Consider the following 22,747-nt stretch of genomic DNA (forward strand, 5'->3'; position numbering starts at 1 on the left):
ATTTGTTTAAAAATTTTTTTATTTTGAATTTTTTATGATTTTTCCTCTAATCTTATTTCCTTCCTCCCCTCCCCCACCCACAGAAGGCAGTCTGTTAGTCTTTACATTGTTTCTAGGGTATACATTGATCTAAGTTGAATGTGATGAGAGAGAAATCATATCCTTAAGGAAGAAAAATAAAGTATTGTTCCTGATAGTTACACTAATGGAATGAGCAAGTCCATCAAGGTTGGTCATTACCCCCATGTTTTTATTCATTTTAAACAAATACAAGACAAGAAGAAAAATATTTCTAAGTAAGCAGAACATGAGAGGATTTAATATAAAAGAAAATATTTCCATTTCAAGAAAACCTATGTAATCAATATTATGCATTGTTTTCTAAGCTACCCAGCTTTTCAGTGCTTTCTTGTGGATTTTCTTTTGCTCTGCAGTATACCTTCTCCCTCTCCCCTTCCCTTTCTAGGCTACAATTAAATGTATGGACACACATCTATAAACATACAATAGATGTAAGACCATACTATGCATATTTCTACTTGTTGGTTCATTCTCTGGAGGTGAATAGCATCTTCTTTCATATACCTAGGTCTTTCCATGTTTTTCTAAATCAATCAGCTCATCATTTCTTATTATATCATATAGTATTCGATCAAAATCTTATACCACAGCCTGTTTAGCCATTCCCCAGTTGAAGGAATCTATCATTTTAGCCAATATGATAGGTGTCAGATGATCTCTCAAAGTTATTTTAATTTCCATTTCTCTAATAATAATTTAGAACATTGCATGATTTTTTTAATTCAAAAACTGCCTTTTCATACCACTTGATCTTTTATCAATTGAGGTATGATTCATATTCTTATAAATTTGACAAAATTCCTGATCTTTATAGGAGACTCCTATCTTTTCTCTTTTCCTCAATTTAAGGTCAGACTATGCCCAGATTTCCTCACCATCTATGTCACAAACTCTGGAAAGGAAGGGTGCTCAATGAAGAGCTGATTGGATCCGACTGTTTCATATTCTTTTTTTTTTTTTTTTTTTTTTTTTTTTTTTAGGGTTTTAGGTCTTTCCTAAAAGAAAATGACAGACCGGGACTGGCTAGGGCTTCAGAGAATCCTAATTATCCAGCACTTGAAAGATTTTGCAGACCCATATCATGCATTGGATACCAAGAATCGTTTAGAGTAATTATAATGAATTTAGTGATGAAATATTAGCTAAACTGGTCAAATACTGTCTAGTTTAAAAATACAAGAACTCTGGGGTGGAGCAGGCGCTGAAGGGGGAGGGGGAGGAGGGGAGGAGGAAGAGGGGAGGAGAGGAGGAGGAGGAGGGGAGGAGAGGAGGAGGAGGAGGGGAGGAGGAGGAGGGGAAGGGAGAATAAGAGGATACTCTAAAAAATAAAGAAGGTGCAGCAGCAAAGGGGGGAGGGTCTTAGTCTTCGCTGCTGACAGCAGCCCTTGCTGCCCTCCCTGTTCGGACTGGACAAGACCCTTCCCTGCTCCGGGCCTCAGTTTCCCCCCGTGACAAGTGGAAGGCCTGTGTGGGTGACCCTCGCACCCTACATCTAAGGGCTCCACCTGAGCTCCCCGCCCCCTCCGGCCTAGACCGAGCCCCGCCCCTCCAGGCACCTAATTCGCTCTGGGAGGTGAGCCTGTCCCCGCCCCCTCATTTGCATACCAGGCCCTCCCGGCTTCTGGCCCCGCCCCGCCCGCCTCCCGGGGGGATGGGGTCCGGCCCTCCCCTGAGCCCCGCTAGCCCTTGCTCCCACGAGGTTGGGTGAAATCCCCGCGTGGAGCCGGAGGGCGAGGCCCTGATCCGGCCCCGCCTCGTGGCCGCGAGGGGGGATGCTGAGCGGGGGGGAGGGGCGGAGGCGCCCCGGACGGGGCCGCAACAGCGGTGAGTACTTTCCGCGGGATTATTTTCCTCACGCGGCAGGTTACCGCCGTCGCCACCTCCCGTGAATCTCCTGTGTACGCGGGCGGGAGGAGGAATCTACCCCCAACCGCCGCCTCCCTGGCCCCGCCCCCGCACCGCCTCACGTTCTACGGGGGAGGCGGGACCCGTCGGTGAGCGACGTTTTCCCGTCCGATTCAGGGAACCCGACGCGCCGCGCACACCCCGACATCCGCAGCCTGTGATTCGCCCAGACGGCCGTCGATCAGATGGGGTGGGTGGGGAGGGTGTGGCAAGCGAAGAAGGTGTTAGTCCGCAACTCTCTCCCTGCGCACTCGGGCTCCCTGCCCCCACCCCGTAGCCCCTGAGCGCGCGGAGCGCTCCGCACGGCCGGCGCGTCGCTCACGCCCTAACGGGCGGGCGCGGGCGCCAATCAGCGGGCGGCAGGGCGCCAGCCCCGGGGCTGGAGCGACGAATCGGCGGGGCGCGGGGCCCGGGGCTGCGGGGAGGAGGCGGGCTGTAGGCGCTCGGCCTCGGAGGCGGAGGAGCAGCAGCGGGCGCCGCCGCCGCGGGAGCAGCAGCCGGGGAGCCGAGGCAGCCGGCGCCGAGGCGGGCTCGCGGGGCGGCCGCGGTGAGTGCGGGGAGGCGGCGGCGGCACGGAGGCCGCGCCGCGTGTGTGCGCGGAGGGGGGAGGAGGGGCGCCGCCGGGGCGCGCACGGCCCCCGCCGTCCCCTCCCCTCGGCTGTGGGCGGGCCGGGCGGCTCCCCCCGCGCCCCCCGCCCAGCCCCCTCCCGCGGCCGCGGGCTGCCCTGGGGGAGGGGCGGAGGGCGGCGTTTTCAGTTCCGCCTCGCGCCGACCATTTCCACTCCCCTCCCCCCGGACCCTCCATCCCATCCCGAAGAGGAAGGAACAAAAGGTCCGAGGCCGCCGGGAGGGGCCGCGGCGCGGCCGAGGTAACCCCCACCCCGAGGGCTGGGGGCGCGGGGCGGGGGCGGCGGGAGCCGCGGCGCGGCGTGGCGTGTCGGCCCCACGCGCGCCTCTGCCCCGCCGCCGGAGGCTGCGGGAAAGTTGGTGTGCAGAAGCCGGGCCCCTCGGGCCGCGGCCGCGGCGTGGGCCGCCCCGGTACCGACCCCGAACAAAGGGGCCCGCTTGGCCCTGCCGCCCCCTCGCCTCGGGCCCTGGGCGGCGGGGCGCGTGACGCGTCGGGTGGGCTGTGGCACAGCGAACCCTTTACTTCAGCCCCCTCGTTTCATAGCGGAGGAAACTTGGGTTCCAGGAAGGTGGAAGGGGCAATGGGCATCAGAAGTGGCATGGGAATCCCAGCTTGTCCGCCTCCTTTCCTTCCCCGTACCACATTCTGTATTTTTTATAGACACATGTTTGCGTGTTTGTATGTTTGTTTACATGCATAGACAGCGTGTCTATATACGCCGTAGTCTGTGTGAAAATCTTTTTTAAAATGAATCAAAATGAATCAAAAAATATAATTCCTACTCAGATTTACAACTAAACGTTGGCTAAAGTGCAGGACCGATTTTATTTTACTTAATTTCAAGAATGACAATTGAACAACAAACTTGGACTGGAATTGATTCAGTCTCTTCCCTTCCCTCTGATTTCAGATAGAGAAGAGAGGACTGTTTTAGTTACTTAAGCCTAATAAGAGTGGAAATACTTTAGTGACTACCCACGGCGTTTCTTGTTCTTTCCCACTGTGACTTTTAAAAAAAAAGTGTAAAGGACACTTTTTTTTAAAGGTTTCTGCAAGGCAAACAGGGTTAAGTGGCTTGCCCAAGGCCACACAAGCTAGGTAATTATTAAGTGTCTGAGGCCGAATTTGAACTCAGGTCCTCCTGACTCCAGGGCCGGTGCTCTCTCTATCCACTGCGCCACCGAGCCGCCCCAAGGGCACTTCTTCAATGGGATTCTACGTTTAGCCTTTGAAGAGAGAAATCTTAGAGGTAATTGGTTCCAACCCCATCTTTTCATAGATGAGGAAACTGAGGCCTAAAAGCTTGTAACTTGATTGCACGAGTACCAAGTGACACTTTGTATTCTAACTCTTGTCACTTTTTACTGCACCATGTGGTCATTATCTTCTTTACCCTGGAAGCTTTTTGGAACTTTCTGTGATGGGGTTGGGAAATATAAAAATTTGCATTTATAAAGTCTTCATAGCTTTTTTTTTCACCTGAGTAAAGTGAATCTATAAATCAAAATGGAAGGGAAAGGGAAAAATTAAGTTGATTATATTTTAACAGATTTCTATTTTTTCCCAGAATTATGTAGGAAACCCCATTTTTTTCCCTGCCTGCTAATATCCTGCCAGCTCCTCAAACCTAACATTCCATAATTGAACTTCCCCCTGCCTCTTCACTTCTGTATTTCTGTAGATGATACCAACTATTTTCTTTCATCCTTTCCTTTTTTTCCTTTGTACTACAAGCAACTCTTCTGCTTTGAGGTCTCGTAAATTTTTCTTACAGACTCTTCATTAGCCTGTTTGTAATCTCTCTTTCCCAATGTTCTACTCTGATTAAGGTGCCCTCTGCTGAAGAATCTTTCAGTGTCAATGCATCCTTCTTGTCTACTGAATAAAGTGTAAATACCTCATCCTGACATTGAAGGCTCTCTATAACTACTTATCCAGTTTTCTGATACAACTTTGCTTCCTGTGTTCATTTGCTGATAAACTGGACTATTCTATATCCTTCTTTTCATTCTCCTTTTTTCAAGTTCCCTTCCCTCCTTCTTTAGTGTGAGTGTTCACTTGTTCTCAGGGCAGATTTTATGCAATTTGAGTGTTTAAAGATTCATAGAATTTAGAACTGGAATCCTTTCATTTTATTAATGAAGAAACTGAGACCCAGAAATGTTTAAATGGCAAAACTGGGATTTGAATTCACATTCTTTGACTCCAGAACCAGCTCCCCTCAACAATCAGTCATTAAGCCTTTATTAAACTTCTACTGTGTACCAAACACAGTAGATGGGGTAATGGATATAAAAAAATGAAATGAATTCCATTCTCAAGAAGTTTAATTCTACCAGGGATGACATGTAATACACCCTCACCAAAATTAATAATACACAGATAAAAATAAAAGTATCATATTTAATAGTTGTTAAATAACCTATTTACCTAATCATGACGACAGTTGTGCCAGTTATAACATTATAGATGAAATTTGATCTTTTATACATTATCTTCAGTGTCTAGCATGGTGCCTTGCCATCTAGTAGGTATAAATTATTGATTGAATTTAATAACCTTGTTTTTATGGTATCCAAACTAATTCAGGAAAATAGAAGGTTTAAATTTATGTACAGTCTCTAGCTTCCATGAATCAGGATTTTTTTTTTAAGAGAAAAAAATCTACTTTGATGTCATTGTTTTATTGACAGTTTGACAGAAACCTTGCATATACTTTAAACTCTAAGTGAGCTATAGGAGTGACATCCTGCTTTCCAAATACATTCCAGCACAGATCTTTAGTGCTAGCACTTCAAGATGAAGTCCCACCCCCATTTTTTGTAGTTTAAATATGTAAGATCCAAGAATTTAGATGCTGAAACTGAATTTAAGAATCATTTCATTCAAGTTCTTTGTTTTTTTTCCTTGAGAGGAAAAATAAGTTGAAAAGGGACACAGTTTAGCTTTAAATAATCTAAATTTTTTAGTGCATTTTAAAATTTTATAAATAACTGTCAGTTTTTCCATTTAGTTGCAAAAGTTTTCTTTGTTCTTTTTCAGTGGGAGTCAGTTGAATTTTGATTTTGGACATATAACAGTCTGGCAGATGGGACTTGATCCATATTACTAGATCATTTTGCTTGGAATATAGGGAGACTTTGCATGTTCTTCTCAAATTCTTTGGCTTTAGTCTTTTTTTTTAATTGATATTTTATTTTTCCAATTACATACTGAGAAAATTTTTCAAGATTCATCCACAAGCATATGCATATTTATAAGTTACAAAATGTCCTTCCACCCTCTTTTCCCTCTCCCTGGCTTTAGTCTTGATGAGGAAAACCAGAGTTAGGGTTCTCAATTTTTTTTTTTGTGAGGAAAAAGTTAAGTCTGGTATGTATTAATTGATTTTAAACCCTAGAAAGCTGCCTTAATAAAAACACAGACTTAGACCATTTGTATTTTTGCTTCAATGGAATTAGAAAAGTAGGAACTTAATCCATTATATATTCACTGAAGATTTATATTAAGGGAATTCTGCCAACCTGCTTATGACAAGAATGTAATACCAAATTCATTGTCCTGATATTTGCCTGACAACACTTGCTTCCTTTTTTATTCTTACCTGTCACTGAGTTCATTACCAAGCAGGAGATGTCTGGATCAGGTGTGTATATTTTTTTCACAGTGTCAGTTGGAATCATCATTGTGTTGTCTGAGGAATCACATCTCCAGTTTTATGAAGGAAGTCACTTGGAAAACAATATGATTTGCTTAAATTTATTATAACTAACCTTTGAGGAATCCACTTGTTTCTGATCAGAGAAATGTTCTTTCAGCCAAATTTGATAAGTCCTTGCCTACTAATCCCTTCATAGAGGTTTGTCTGAAGAGAGAAAAGATAATGAAATTTGGGACAGTTTTTACAAGAGATCTTCTAGAAAGTTCAGAATTTAAAACAAAACAAAATTCCATAGACTTAGATTTTTGGGTTAATTATGTGTTCCTCTCAAATCAAATTATAGCTCATTTCTTTCAACACAGCTAAACACTTTCCCCACCTAGAACATCTCTCCATGTAAGCAAAAGGACTTTAAGCCAATAAAAAGAATGTGAAGCTGTGACTTAATTTTCTTTCTTTATATACAGTTCTAAAAAGCTAGTTTCCAAGTTAAAAGCAGGCAGATTGTGGTTGAGAGACAAGAAGGCTGGGTTTGGAGAGAGGGGATCTAGGTTCATATTCTGATTGAGAAAGCCATGTAACTTCTCTGGGCTTCATTTGACCTTTGTGCCTTAAATATACAAGCCAGTGAAATTGAGGATTGCTAAATTTAGGGATTAGTAAAAAAAAAAAAAAACTGATAGCCTATGTAAGAAAAAGGAATCTTAACTGCCTAATAGATTTACTTATCCAGGTGCTTGGAGTCTAATTGTAGTATAGTTTGGCAAAAGTGATGTTAATGATGAAGGTAGGGTCATCAAGAAAGTATGAGAGTATACTCATTTTAAAGAAGGTAAGATCTGGGAAGTCTATAACCCAAACTTTCTGGAAAGTGTTGCTTTCTAAACTAGCTTATTTCCTAAGGGCTGTATATTTATTATTTGTAATCACTAGTAGACATTCTCCACTCTGTGCAGGGCACTTTGTATGCCTATTGTTGTTATACATAATAAAGTTTGTTCTGCCTTTCATTTTACCACACCAGGAGCTCAGTCTAGTCCTACAGAAAAAAATGCAGTTGACCTACGTCTTATACAACTTTTATAAATCCTGTCTTATATTTTTAAAAGTTCTTGTATATGTAGGATGAAACTGGCTTATACAGTCAGACCCTGAGAGAAGTAGTTTATAGCAAACAAGTATAGACTTGAATGTGATTTCTCTCTCATCACATTCAATTTGGATCAATGTATACCATGGAAACAATGTAAAGACTGGCAAATTGCCTTCTGTGGGGAGTGGGGGGAGGGAAGTAAGATTAGGGGAAAAATTGTAAAATTCAAAATAAATAAAATCTTAAAAAAAAAAGTATGGACCTGAACTTTTTTGGACAGGGAATTAATTCCTTTCCTTTGAATTCTTCCTACATCTCTTTATCCACAATTCAAAAAAATGTTCATTAAGTTACAATGGAAAAAATCCTCTTAAAAATTAGATGGTAACTTGTTCTAAGGAACTTAGATTCTAGTTATAAAGACAAGTATACAATTATAATACAAATTCAAATAGGGAATCTGCATAGAAGAGAGGTACTACAAAGTGCTTTTAGCTGGAAGGCAGGAAGTGAAAGATGTAGGATCTCAACTAGGGCTATCCAGATTAACTCATGCAAAGGTTTACTAGTGGGAAAAGGTTGAATAAATTCTGGAAATGGTGTGTAATCTAGTTTCACTGAAGTCTAGAATATAGAAGGGGAGATAGAATTTGATGATGTTGGGAAGATAGATTGAAACTTTGTTGTGGAGGAACAACCTGAGGAGTGTCAAGATTTTTGAACAAGGGGTAGCTTATGAATAATAATATGATAAATAATCTGTTTATCCAAATTGGTCTAAATCAAATCTCCATCTCATTCTTTCTAATCAGCCACTCCCAGTATTTGTGAACAGAGTTTTGTAAGTGATTTTGAATCCATAAATATGTAGCTATACCTTCTGAAGGCTTAATATCCACATGTATATTGCTATTTTTTAAATGTTTTTAAATTTTAAAATATGGGAATAATAAATTAAAAATTCATTTAAAAGTGTTAATGAATTCATTTATTTTCTTGTTGGCAGTGTTTGTTTTTTTATTCAAGGCATCCTAGCAGCTAATATTTGAGGATCTGCAAATTATTTATGTTTATATGAGATTTCTAGATTCCTGAAGACCCTACTGGGCTTATTTGAAGAGAATCTGAAGGGGACTTTCTAGAGCCACTTGCTAGAGATTTGGGAAAAGAAATAGTTGAAATGTAGGAGTTTAGTAAAGTAGAAGTTTTTATGCCATGTGGTATATTGATTGCTTCATTAATAACAACATCACAGTTTCTAGTATTTTACAATTTACAAAGTGCTTTCCTCAGTATTGAGAGTATCATGCAAGCAGTAGCCTATCTTTTGTACAGAAAAGGAGAAAGGACACTCAGAAGTGCTGACTTGCTCATTGTCATAGAATTAGTAAATTTTTTGGTCCCTTCCTTTTTAAAATCCTATGACTCTAAAGTATTATAGCTGAAGATATCTAGGCAGTTTGGTACTGGGTTTATTTGGACTACTGCTAAAATTATTTTTATCATCCTTGTAATTTTTGAACAATAGCATTAATAATAATTCACATGTAAACTTGAAAAGTGCACTCTCTCAACCTTGTAAGATTTAGACTTTGCCATTATTATTTCCATTTTACAGGCCAGGAAATGGCCTCTGAAGGTTAAAGGATTTGTTCAGAATCATAGAACTAGTAGTTAGTAAAATCCCAGTTTGAAACCAGTTTTTCTGATTTCAAGTTCATATACATTTCCATATGTCCTGTTGTCTCTGAAGCATTTGGCACTACAAATAATATCTGTGATAGAAAGATTTAACTCTGACAAGGAAAAGAAAATGTAGAATCACTGAATTAATCACTTAAAATTAGTCTAAAAAGAAACTAAGATTTTTAACAAGTCATGACCAAAGCTTTTATATTTATATTTTACTAAAAAAATTTGCCGGTGTTTCTGCATGAGTCCAACTTGGTTTCCAGTTGATATTTTCCACCCTTCCCCTCCTACTCTCACCTCTCTGCACCCCTTAGTGAAAAGCCTAGAATAAGAATTGATAAATCTGCTTATCTAATGCTTTCTAGTGATTTAGAGATTATCAGGTACAAATACAGCTAATATTTTTTTTTTTTGCAACAGCAAGCTAGAAGCTTTGTATTTCCTCCTGAAAATAGCCCAGCATTGTACTCACAGTTGGCTCCTACTAAATGTTTATGAATTTGCTGATTGATTGGGAAGGCCTAATGGGACTTGGAACAGTGTTGAAATAAGTACCAGCCCAGTTCTTTTACTCTACCATAATTATTCATATTAAAACATTTAATTTTGGTCTGTACAATTTGAAATTCTCATCTTAGAACCCTGAGAATACACTACTAGAAATTATTATTTTATTTCTGTATTTCTATTTGGATTTTTTAGGACATGTTCCTATTTTTGGCATGAATGTATTTTTAACATGTTTATATGTCCTTAAAATTTGAGTATGTTTAAATTCAAAGATTTTGAGCTAGAGACAATCTTAGAGATCCTTCAGTTCTAATAATAATAATAATAATACTAAATGCATATTTGAATGTTTTGCATATATATGCATACATGCATATATAGATTATTATGTGTTAGGACCATATTAATTTACTGTACTAAATGTACTACTGTACTAAAGTACTGCTTTTACAATTAGTCTATTTTGACCCTCTCAACAACCTTGGGTCCTGTTAATGGCTCCCATTTTATAGATGAGTAAACAAAGATGCTTAACTTAGTCTGCCAAGGCCTCACTGGTAGGAAGTGTTTTAAGGCTGCATTTGAATTCAGATCATTCTGGTTGCCTCTAAAGCATTTTAGTGCTATTATGCTAGAAACTGAGACTAAGCTGAGTCTAGAAGCTGAAAATGAAAAATATTCCTTCTCTTTCAGGAATTTGCTTTCTACTGGAGGGTATCTAAACAGACATGTACATAACAGAGCCCTTATAATTAAAGTAATCAGAATGAGAGAGGTTATTGAACTAATCCTGGAAGGAAATTGAGGATTTTAAGAGGCAAAGGTAAGGAAGGAAGAAGGCACAGTGGTGAGGTCAAGTATGAAGCCCATTTCATAAAATTGTAAGTCAACCAATTTGGCTGGCATATAGTCAACAAATCAGCATAAATCAACATGAATGAGAATAATTTGAAATAAGCCTGGAAAGAAGGTAGGTTGGAATGAGATGGAGCTGAAGCTTCAACTAGAATTATTGAATACACAAACAGAAAATCAAGCTAGTCTTTACTCTCAAGGAGTTCACATTTTAATGAGACAACTCCTAAATAATGTTCATGGAAGATGGAAGGACTAGGTAGTACTTATGCAAGGAAGATAAAGAAGATAAATGGGAATGGATGTAGAGTATTCAGGAGATCAGTGATGTTAAAATTTCAGAGATGTAAAGAAAAATGAGGATTAGAAAAAGCAATTTGGAATTATGTAGTAACTAAAATGCCTACACCCTTTGATCCAGAGATTTTAGTGATAGAGCCAGACCCAAATTAGTACAGAAAAGTGAACATTGCAGAATGGTCGAATGTATTCTTATTTGCACTATTCAAAGTTGTAATTCTAGCACAATGGAAAAAAAGGAATTCATCTGTGACCACCTAACATGATATATGTATATGCTAAAACATTTATAGTGGCATTTTTCAAGAATTGGAAACAAAACACATGCCCATAGATTGGAGAATGACTAAATAATTTGTTAAATGAATGTGTTGGAATGTTACTATGCCATATGAAAATGCAAGCATTATTGTAGAGAAATATTAAAAAAAACTTACTTGAACTGGTACAAAGTGGAGAAAAAAGCCAAAGAGAATAAATACTTTACTTTTATCCAATTGTTTAAAATGTATAGACTTAGAGGTATATTTTGTTATATAATAATTAATTTTAGAATTTATGATGCATATCTGATAATAGTATAGTAAAATGAACTATAAAATGGGGGTATATATTAGCAATATATACCATTTAAAAGACAGGAAACAAAAAACTGGAAAATTAAAAGTAAAACTTAACTATATAAAGTAAAACTAGTAATTGCTTCTCATTTTAAATAATAAAATCAACCTTTCCCTTGCTAAAATAACTAAAAATAAATGCTTTTCCACTCACATTTTGTATATTGCTTTACTTTGGTAATGCGTTTTATACACATACACACTATTTCCTTAGGAGAGTTTGTCTAACTGGGATCGATTTTTAGTTTGGATAAATACTGAATCATTAGCCAGAGCCCTGATTATTGCTGTGTTAATATACTCTGAGAGTCTTTCTGAGCCAGATGCATTGATAAACTATTAGATATTTTTCAATTTTGTCTAAAGTGGGTCATTTGAAGGCAGAATATCTGTTTTCAGAAGGTATAGTTACATCAATATTAGCAGCAATGGGGTGGCACGGCTAGGTGGCGCAGTGGATAGAGTACTGGCCCTGGAGTCAGGAGTACCTGAGTTCAAATCTGGCCTCAGACACTTAATAATTAACTAGCTGTGTGGTCTTGGGCAAGCCACTTAACCCCACTACCTTGCAAAAACTAAAAAAAAAAGCAGCAGTATAATTCATAGACTCAATTTTACTCAATGATTACAACAATGTAAATGGAATGAATCACCACCACAAAACAATTGAAATTGAATTTTGCAAAATTTTTAAGTGCAAACTTGACTCCAGTAAGAGATATGAAAATAGTTTTCTCTTCCCCACTCCTTTACAGAAATTGAATTTTACTATTTTGAAATAAAAACTTTGTGACTTTTTCCCCCAATGTGATGATCAGTTTTGCTGAATTTTTTCCTCCCCTCTCCTTTAAAACAAATCTTATTTACAAGGAATGGCTCTCTGAGAGGGGAAGGGGAAGAGGAAGAAGAAGAATTTAGGGGGAAAATGTAGGAGATATGAAAACAAAAGATAACAACAAAACAATTTTCAAAATTAATGGTAACCTCTAAGAGATTAGGAGTCAGATTATAATGGTTGAGGAATCAGGAGAGAAAATGGATGCAATAATTGCCAGTTCCTTTTTCTGAGCGTTTGACTGGGAAAGAGGTAATGTAGGATTATAATATAACTTTGTGAGTTTCTTGGAAAAATTGAAAGTTATTAAGAATGATCAAGACCTAGTATTTTTGTGGTCAGCAGGAAAGGATCCTTAAATAGGGAAATGTTAAAGAGAAGGGATTCTTGAATTTGGATCACTTGGATTAGAGAAACAGGTAGAGTGATTGTCCTTGTGCAAAGTGAAGGATCACCTCTTTGTCAGCTACTATATGAAAAGAGAAGAGAATAGCAGATAATGTAAAAGGGTTTTTGAAGTATAGATTAAGATAAGGAGGTAAGGATGAGTAGTCTCTTGATAAAGTAGGAAACAGTGTTCTTCACTGGAAGAGATTCTTAACTGTTTTTGTGTTTTATTGTTTTTGCCATATTTAGTGGGAGGTAATATCTTAGTTTGGTTTTGTTTTACATTCTCTTACTAGTTCTTGGTGTAATTATCCATATTCACAGTTTGCACGGGTTTTTTTTTTGAGAACCATTTAAACATTTTCTATCCACTTAATTTATAATTTTTTTGTTAACTCTATATGCTTTATTTATAGTATTTCTGTATACTTTATATACTATATAAATATATACTATTTAATACTATATACTAAATATATATATATATATTATTTCTATAAACTTTAAAGCTGAAAACTATAAGATTTTTGAATTACCCTCTTTTAAATTAAAAAACCCTTATTAGAAATACAGGGTACAAATTTTTCCCCCAATCCAGTTTCTGAATCCACTGACTTTGTGCAAAAACTTTACAATTTCATGTTAATGACATAATTAGGTGATATAATTCTCATTTTGCAAAAAAAAAAAATAGACTAATGACTTTTATAGATTAGGTAAATAGTCCTTCATCAAATTTTAAGCAGTGGATTTTGAATCTTAACTCTCCTAAGGGAGTGGACTTCAGGAATTCATCAAGTCAGCCTATATGCTACATGATTGGAACTTTTTATTACTTAGATGATTGGGGGAGGCAGCTGGGTAGTTCAGTGGATTAGAGTACGGGCTTTGGAATAAGGAAGAATCTGAGTCAGATCTGACACTTACTAGTTGTGTGACCTGGGCAAGTCACTTAATCTGGATTACCTTGCAAGTTGTCCTGATCCATATCTGACCACTGAACCCCTCGAGGAGAAAGCGAAGATGGTGACTTCGCACAGAACTCCCTTCACTCAAATTCAGTTCATTTGTATGTCATGGCATAACCTCCCTGATGTCATGGTTTTGAGAAAGCTCCAGAATTCATATTCAAGAATGAAGAACAAGCAAGAACAAAAACGATAACTCTGAACAGATCACTCCCTTATTCCATTGGAGAAGGAAATGGCAGACCATTCTAGTGTCCTTGCCAAGAAAACACCATGGACAGTACTGGCATATTGTGGTTTATCATAGGATCACAAAGAGTTGGACACAATTGCACACCAACAAAAGATGATGAGAAAGCTGTTAGAGATTCAAGGCCAATCAAGGCCCCAGGAGTAGCTGTCTTAGATCTTCCATCCAAGTTGACTGGATGGTGATGGTGGGAAGAGGATGGGGGGGAAAAGTTTCATGGGGCCAATCAGGTTTTGGGAGCAGCAATTCGTTCTCTCTCTCTCTCTCTCTTTGTAAAGCTTCCATATGTTGTAGATGGGAGGAAGTAGCCTTGTTATCAGAGAAATGCTGGTTTTATCTCCCTCTTGAATGTCAATGTTTGATTATGGAAGGCCAAGGTATTGGTTTGTCCAGGTGGTTCAGTGAAATTGGTAGACTAGAGGTTCTCTGTACATGCTAACAGATTCTGGAACTAGAATTCCAAATCTAGTACCTGGGCACTTGATGTTAATGGTGACAGCAACTTTCTTGTGCTTCTGAAACCAGTAGACTTATAAAATGTTTTTCTTAGAGGAGCTGGGGTTTAGAACCTTAATCTCCTAAAACCAGTGTTGGAAAAGGGAGGAAAAAGAGCTTTTTGGTACAAGAGCTTTTGGGGGGGACAGCTAAGTGGTGCAGTGGATAGAGCACACCAGCCCTGGAATCAAGGGGACCTGAGTTCAAATACAGCCTCAGCCATTTTATAATTGCCTGTGTGACCTTGGGCAAGTCACTTAACCCCCATTGTCTTGCCAAAAAAAATCAAACCTAAAAACCCCCTAAAACTAGAGCTTTTTTGTTTTGAGAGACCCCTATCTCTGCCAGAATAGAGACAGCTCCCAAAGTAGGGTTCCAGGGCAACTAGACTTTGAGTGAAGTAAGGAATAGTATTCCCATCCTCCTTTTTGTTGGAGAATTCAGGGGAGCAGGAGCTTTCATTTTAGTGGAAGCCCTGAATCTGCTCATGTTTTGAATGAGACAGAGGGTCTTCAGTTTTATTGTGTTGAGGGCAGAGTGGGAAGGGACACTTCCTAAGTAGTGAGAACCTGAAGTTCTTTAAAATGGTTACAGTGAGGGAATTCACTTTTCACTGGTTGTTAACACTAGTGGCATCACCTCTTCTATTGCCTTCTATTACTGTTCTCTTCTCATTTTCTTTTTGCCTATTTGATCTTCTCTAGTCTCTTTTTCTTCAATTTATCTGTCTCCCATCCTTTAAGCATGGCTTATTCCTTGGCTATCTTTCCTTGTTGAATACACACCTAACTTTTCTTGATCTTATCAGTCTATCAACTTTGGAATCCATTATCATCTAACACCAGAATCTTCCAAATCTGTATATCCTACTCTAAACATTCCTGCAATTCTAACTTCCTGCTAGATGCCACCTCAATAACCTTTTGACTTCTAGTACTCAACTGTCCAAAATGTAGTTGATAACTTCCCAATCCCTCCCTGTCAAGCTTTTTGAGGTTGAGGACATCATCATCCTGTTATTCATTTTGACGACATCCATCACTTCTCCATATTCCTCCCTCTGTTGTGCAGTCTTATTAAGCCTTCCTCCTTTTACCTCCATTTCCTGTATCCATTCCCTTTTCTTCCTTCACATACCTTTATTCAAGTTTCATCAGTTTTTGTTTGAACTGTTGTTAACAGTTTTCTGAATTGTTCTGAACAGGTCACTACTCTATTCAGACACATTTAATTTGCTTTTAGGATAAAATTATTCTTGTCTGGCATTTTAAGATTCTACATAATCTGCCTCCAATCAATCCTATGTTCTTCATGCAAGTTCTAGTTCCAAACTGGACTACTAGTTAATTTTTTTTTTTTTTGCAAGGCAGTGGTGTTAAGTGACTTGCCCAAGGCCACACAGCTAGGTAATTTTTAAGTGTCTGAGGCCGGATTGAACTTAGGTACTTCTGACTTCAGGGCCAATGCTCTATCCACTGTACACCCAACCACCCCGATTTCATCTCTAACCTTTGTTCAATTGCACAGCATGCCTTTCCCCATAACTCCATACATTCTCCCCTTCTTAACTTTTAGATTCTCATCTTCAATGAAGAAGACTCAGGTCAGGCACATTCTGTTCTAAAGCTGTTACTGTGCCCTCAAATTACCTTATATTTCCTCACTTGTTTATGTGCCTTATGCTTCCAGTTGAATATAAGCTCCTTTTTGGGGAGATGGTTTCCCTTTTCTTGTATTGAGAAAACTTTGACTGAGTTGAAATGTAAGAGTAATCTAAAGATAAAAATATAAGATAAAAAATTCCAGGGTCAGAACCTTAGGATTTATTTAGAGAGTGAGAGAAAATGAAGAAGAACTTTGCTCAGAGATAAATGAATTAAGATCATAGATTTGGAGCTAGAAGGGCCTTTGAGACCATTTAGTTGACCACCTTCCCCCATCAAATTATTATTATTATTTTTTTATTCATTCAGTTTTACAGGTTAAGAAAGTGAGGCTTAGGGAATTTAAATGACTTCCCCAAGGTTCAAACCCAGGTAAATTAGGAATTGTTTAGTTTAGTCATGTTGCATAGAAATCAAGGGAAACCAAAAAGGCTACATGATTCGGAAATTGAGGATTCTAGAGAACTTTTTGAGAGCAATTTCTGTGAGGGGTGTGTGGCAGCATGTTTAAACAACTCGGAAAAAAGATTTTCGACTTCTAATGGACTACTAGTTCTATGTGTTATGTTAGTAAAAACTATATGACTTGGACTGCATTGAGAGCCATTGTTTCCACAAGTAAAGCTTGTACTCTGCCCTGGTCAGAGCAACTTTGGAGTACTATATTGAGAACATTAAGTGGAGAATGTTTAAAAGGGCACAACCAGAAGAGTTCAAGGGCTTTGTGAGGATGGGTTGAAAGAAACGGAATGTTTAGCCTGGAAAAGAGATGAGTTGTATGGATAAGATTGTTGCCTTTTTTAGTATTTGAAGAGCTCTTAAGAAAATTAGACTTGGTGTGTTTGACCTTCAAGCTCTAAATAGGAGCAGAGGGGTAGATTTACAGAGGCTTGTTTAAGCTTGATATTATATTAGAAAAGGCTTCCTTACATTGAGAGTTATCTCACTTCCTACCTTGGAAGACAGAATGAGTCTTCAGACAAAGCTTGTTGAGCATATTGTATTGGAGATTCCTTTCTGGATTTGGATTGGATTAGATGCTGTTCCTTTCCTTTCCAAGTCTGAAATTCTGTGAATAGTGGGGGAGGAAGCCAGATTTCAAGAGGTTGAGGAATGAGTGGGTGGTGAGGAAGTAGAGTGTAGACTGTTCTTTTGAGAAGTCTGGCAGTAGAAACATTATTGGGGGAGAGAGAGGTAAAAGGAAGGGTTATTTTTGGGGGAGGGTTAGGAGGCATTAGGCATGTTTAAGGCAGAAGAATTCCTGTTGGTGATTCAGGGCTCTGATGATTAGAACAGCTTTGGCTTATTTGGGAGTAAATTTGTGTTTGTCATTTTCTTTAAGACCTTTTGGAATATTGAGCACTATAGGTAAAATTCCATATATACCTAACTACTCAAGATGTAGTACACATTGATTTCATTGAAGTAAATTTGGGGAATCACTGAGCTTTTGAATCCTGACTGTCTTTGAGTTTCAATGACATGTAAAATGACCTAGGTTCCTTCTAACTCTATAGCTAGATTAATTATGAGTGCAACTTAAAATCCAAATTCATGGTATTCAGGAATTTGAAATTTTGCAATAGTGAAAATAACTCTTTATTATGATGGCAAAAAAGGGCTCTTTTGCAATTGTCCAAGTTGCATTTTTTCAAGCTTTTGGATCTTAATTATTGCAAGTGTTTGTTTTTATTCTCTCAGATGTGAACATTTAACATAATAGTATTTCATTTATCCAGAGTTTAGGTATTTGATAGTATCTCCTATTAGGAAACAAACAGTAAGACTCAGAGTAACTAAAATAGATGAACCCTAAAACTTTTCACTTAATCAGTGGAGATGGCCTGATTCATTGACTGTTCTTTTTTTTTTTTTAAATACAATACTAATGGGCTTAGTTAGCTATCAAAGATTAGGTGACAGGGTAAAGACATAGCAGGAATACTGATAGCATCAAGAAGTAACAATTGATGACATGGAAGGAGACAAAAACCAGAAAGACAAGTAAATTCAAAAAAACCATAACTATATGACTATAAAAACAAATGCCCAAATGGTTCATAAAGCTATTACAGAAAAATAACTGATTTTACAGATGAGAAAACGACCCAGAAAATTTAAATTTGCCCCAGATCATTTAAGATACATGTGAAAGATAAGGGATTTCTGATTTCAGAGCCCAGTGTTTTTTTTCAAAACACTGTATAGTGCTGTGTCTGTCCTTAATCAAACAACAGAACATTTGTTAAAAATATTTTGGAGAGTTGTTAGTATCACTGTTAATCATTAAGATTGTCATTTTATCTATTCTCCCTTCCATTCCTACTTCCATTCTTCTAGCTCTTCTGCATTATTTCAACAGTTCTACCTAGTGCACTTGCCTCTGTGTCCTCTTACTTCTCTAATCACTAGATATTTTGAAACGGTTCTAAGTAGGATTTTCTGTGTAGCAAACATTTCCTCATGATAGAATTTGCAAACTGAGATTAAATGTAATCTTATTTTACTACCCTATAAAGAGGATTCTTATCTTTGTAAAGTATTGGTAGCCTTAAGAAGGAAAGAGAATGGGGGCTAGAATGTAGCACCAAGATACTGTTCTATTGTGGCAGGAAGAAGGGAAATAACCCAGAGAATAAATTATTAGGGATTGAATACATGGGCATTCTTTAACCCAGAGAGTTTAGCTATCCTATTCAAGGATAAAGAGATTGGAGGCTTTGTGTCTGGAGTTGAGTTAGAAATCAAAAAAATTTAGAATTTAATGGGAAAAAACCCTTGGGCAGTTTTCTTGATGGGTTCAGAGGAGGAGAGGATGATCAAGAAAAATAAAAGTAATAAAATAAAATAAATAAAAATCCAGGCTTAGAGCCCAAGGCAGAAACTCACCTCTGCTTTATGAAATTCTTTCCATCAAAGCTTCAATGCTACCTGTTCCATAATATCCTCCTCAGATTTTCCTGCAATCTGTCTCCTTCAGTCAGGTTACTATTTGGCATCTCATGTACTTCATCATTTCTCACTTTATTTAGATACTATTCCAAATTTTAAGTAGCAAAGAAATAGCCTTTTAGGTTCCCTTTACCCTTTGATACTCAAACTCCCACACCACCACCAAAACACATTCATTTTCAGAGTTTTAAGAATTTCCTAAAATAGATTAAACCTGGATTTTTCTTTTTGACCTAATGCCTCTAAGCAGAATATTCAGAGAACCAAAACAATGCAGATTGAATTGAATTCTGATTATTTATAGCTTGGCAGAGGAGAAACTTCCATTTACTGGAGGTGGTAATAATTGGATAGAGACCTTCAGGTCTGAATTCTGGATATCTGCTTTTCTTTCATTTGTCACTATGCAATCAACCAATAGGTTGCCAGTTTTAGGATTTTTGCAAGGCAGTGGGTTTAAGTGGCTTATCCAAGGCCACACAGCTAGGTAATTATTAAGGGTCTGAGACTGGATTTGAACTTGGGCACTCCTAACTCCAGGGCTGGTGCTCTATCCACTGTACCAGTTTTAACTACTATCTCTTCCATTCCTACTATTACCTTTCTTCCTCATCTGGATTATTGCAATAATTTTCTGACAGATACACTTACTTCTGGGTTCTCAGCCAGGGATTCTGTCTTGATTTCCATTTGGAATTGATCTTTGCCCCATTGGGATGATTATATCATGCTGTATTCTGCATGTTTATCCTTTACTGAGCAGAAATTTCATGAGGATGCAGTGTTCCCTTTTAACTGGTCACAGTCTGTTGTTACTCCACATTTTGTTCTGCCTTTCATCCTTTTAGCTTTGTTCTTTATCTGACCTCTAATCCTTCCAGCCTTCAGTTTTCTTCCCTGGCTATCATCCCTGCACTGGCTACATTGTCCACTTGACACTTAGGTGAATCACTTCAGTTTTACACTATCCTTGGTCTAGTCCTTTGCACCCTTATCTTATCAAAGATCTTGGGTCTGGCAAGCCCCAGGCCTCATTTACTACAGTCTGCTGTCTTTGCTTTTTTTTATGTGCTGCTGGATGAAGCTGAAAAGAATGATTAAACAAACAGTGCATAATCTACATAATCTCAACTGAGCTCTCACTACAACAAGGCAAATATTTTGCACTGTCTTTATCAGATCACTCTCCCACTTTGCCAAACCTTTTCATTTTTTTCCAAACCTTCCATCACTTCCTCACCTTGCCTCCATATTCTCTGCTGATACTCATGTCTTATCTAAAATAATTAAAAAATAAAGTAATCTTTGTTTCATTTCACTGAAAAAAAAATGAGATCATATACCTTTCATTACTCAGATACCTTCTACTGTCTTTTTCACCCTTGTTAAACTCAACATGGCCAAAACTGAGCTTATCTTTCCTACCCTCCAAACTCTCTCCTGTTGAGGATATCATCTTTTTCCCAGTTTGCCCAGACTTGCAACCTAGCTACATCCTTTGACAGGTCAAAACCTGTTGAATTTATCTTTGTAACATCTCTCTCACACATCTCACTCTTTTCCTTGGATGCTGACACCATGCCAGTGCAAGTCCTTATCACCTCCTCTAAACTGTTGCCAGTAACCTTCTGGTTGATTTCCCTGCCACTAGTCTAAACTCCATTTCATCCTCCACTCAACTGTTAAATTGATTTTCCTAAAACACAGGTCTGATCATGTCACTTCCTTTTCCCACCTGATCCTGACTCTAATGACTTATTGTTTTCGTGATCAAATATATAATTATGTGTGGCATTCAAAGCCCCTTCCCTTTCTATTCTTCTTAAACACTGTACACTCTCCCTTCCATGACCTCTGTGTCAAGTAAAATTCACCTTTCTTGCTCTTCACTGAATAAATACTCTAGACATTTTATCCTTCTTCCCCATCTCAGTCTCCTGATTCCCCTGGTTTCCTTCAAGTTCCACTTAAAATCCCTAGTGCCCCTTTAAATCTTTTTTTTTTTTTTAGGTTTTTGCAAGGCAAATGGGGTTAAGTGGCTTGCCCAAGGCCACACAGCTAGGTAATTATTAAGTGTCTGAGACCAGATTTGAACCCAGGTACTCCTGACTCCAGGGCCAGTGCTTTATCCACTGCGCCACCTAGCTGCCCCTAAATCTTACCTTTTACAAGAATCCTTTCCTGATCCCTCTTAATTCCAGTGCCTTCCTTCTGAGGTTATCCTAATTTATATTTTGTATATATTTTGTCACTATGTAGTTGTTTACCTATTGTCTCCCTTGTTAGACTTCGAGCTCTTGGAAGATAAGGGCTAGTTTTTGCCTTTCTTTGTATCTCCAGTGAGTTCAACTCTGGCCAGTGTTTAACATATAGTTAGAACCTTTTTTTTTTTTTGGAATTTTATTATTTTTCCAATTGCATATATTGGTAGTTTAAGCTATTCATCTATTTGAAAGTTTGAGTACCATATTTTTCTACTCCTCTCCCTACCTTTCACCCTCTTCATGACAGTGAACGGTCTGATAAGTTATACATGTACAATTGGGCTTAATGTATTCCCATATCAGTCATGTTGTGAAAGAGGAATTAGTTCTAATTCTTAAAGGGGAAAAAAAAACTTAAGAAAGGAAAAAGCATAAAAGAAGTTTTTAAAAAGTGAACATAGTATGCTTTACTCTGTGGATGGTATTTCCCATAGCAGGTCTCTCAGGATTATCCTTGATCTCTGAGCTGTTGAGAGGGGTTGCATCCATCAAAGTTGATCAACTCACAATATTGTTGTTAAAATGTACAGTGTCTTCTCTGGGTCTGTTCACTTTACTCAGAATAGTAGGAGCTTTTTATAAATTCTTGCTTGTTGAATTGGTTATCTTTATCATTCCCAGGTCCTCATGTAGTGCTTTTGAAAATAAAACAGCACTAAAACAGTTGCTGAGTGAATAATTGCATATATTTTGCAAAATTAGTTCTTTGCCTAGGAAAAAAAAATGCTCATTATTTTAAACATTGCAGCTTAACAGTGACTGTTAATAGGATTAAACATAAACTGAAGCCATATTCTGGAATATATTTATATATATTTAATAGTGTCTGATATTTTGATCAGTGAATCAGGCACTATGTACTAGACACTGGGGAAAACTGGTACTAAAATGAGATAGCCCTTACTCTCCAAGAATTTGAGATAAGGGTATTTATAAACTAAGTATAGACAGTGATTGGAGAAGACTTTAAGAATTGGAAGAATCAAGCAAGTATTCTTAAATTTTGATGGCATTTGAGCTGAACCTTAAAGAGATTAGGGGAATCTAAAAGGTAAAGCCGAGGAGGGTTTTCATTCTTAGACATGGGACAGAGAGGATCAGAAGGAGAGAAGGAAAGTTGTATAAGTGGAACAAGTAGAATAGTTTGACTGAAGTATAGTTTTGTGAAATTAGCTTGGCAAGATAGGATTTTGAAAGCAAAGGTGTTTAAATATTTTTTTAGAGGTAGTGGGAACTGTTGAAGCTTCTTTGGCAGAAGTCTTTTAGTCATTAGTACAATCACTTTGGCAGCAATTTAGGGGATATTTAGAGAAAGGAAACATTAGATGCAATTGTAAGCCAATCAAGAGGTGATAGACCTCAGTGGAAATTATGGTATGCAAGAGATATTGAAATAGATTTAATTGGATTTGGCTATGAGAGTGAAGAGCCTTAGGGAGGGTGACTGAGAGGATGGTGGTGCCCTCCAGAAATACAGAAGTTGGGAAGAGTGAGTTTGGAAGGGAAAGATAATGCACTTGTGGATATATTTCGGTTCCAGATATCCATGGGACATTCAAGTGGTTTAGAAGATAATTGGTGGTACAT

The 22,747-nt window shown here is 38.4% G+C and overlaps 1 protein-coding gene across 5 annotated transcripts in view; it reads left to right on the forward strand.

The window, feature by feature from the left end:
* Positions 1-1,841: 1,841 nt before the first annotated feature.
* SMAD2 (SMAD family member 2) overlaps positions 1,842-22,747 on the forward strand; it is a 91,886-nt gene continuing 70,980 nt past the window's right edge. For 2 of the 5 annotated variants that reach the window (XM_074202381.1, XM_074202385.1), the window contains exon 1: positions 2,434-2,533. The gene's annotated coding sequence lies outside the window, so the exon portion shown is untranslated. Of the gene's footprint in view, positions 1,906-2,432; positions 2,534-2,758; positions 2,856-22,747 lie in introns of those variants that run through there. The other 3 variants (XM_074202383.1, XM_074202384.1, XM_074202382.1) reach the window with 3 other exon arrangements.

The sequence above is a fragment of the Macrotis lagotis genome, chromosome X, assembly GCF_037893015.1.
Source record: "Macrotis lagotis isolate mMagLag1 chromosome X, bilby.v1.9.chrom.fasta, whole genome shotgun sequence".
NCBI classification, from domain to species: Eukaryota; Metazoa; Chordata; class Mammalia; order Peramelemorphia; family Peramelidae; genus Macrotis; species Macrotis lagotis.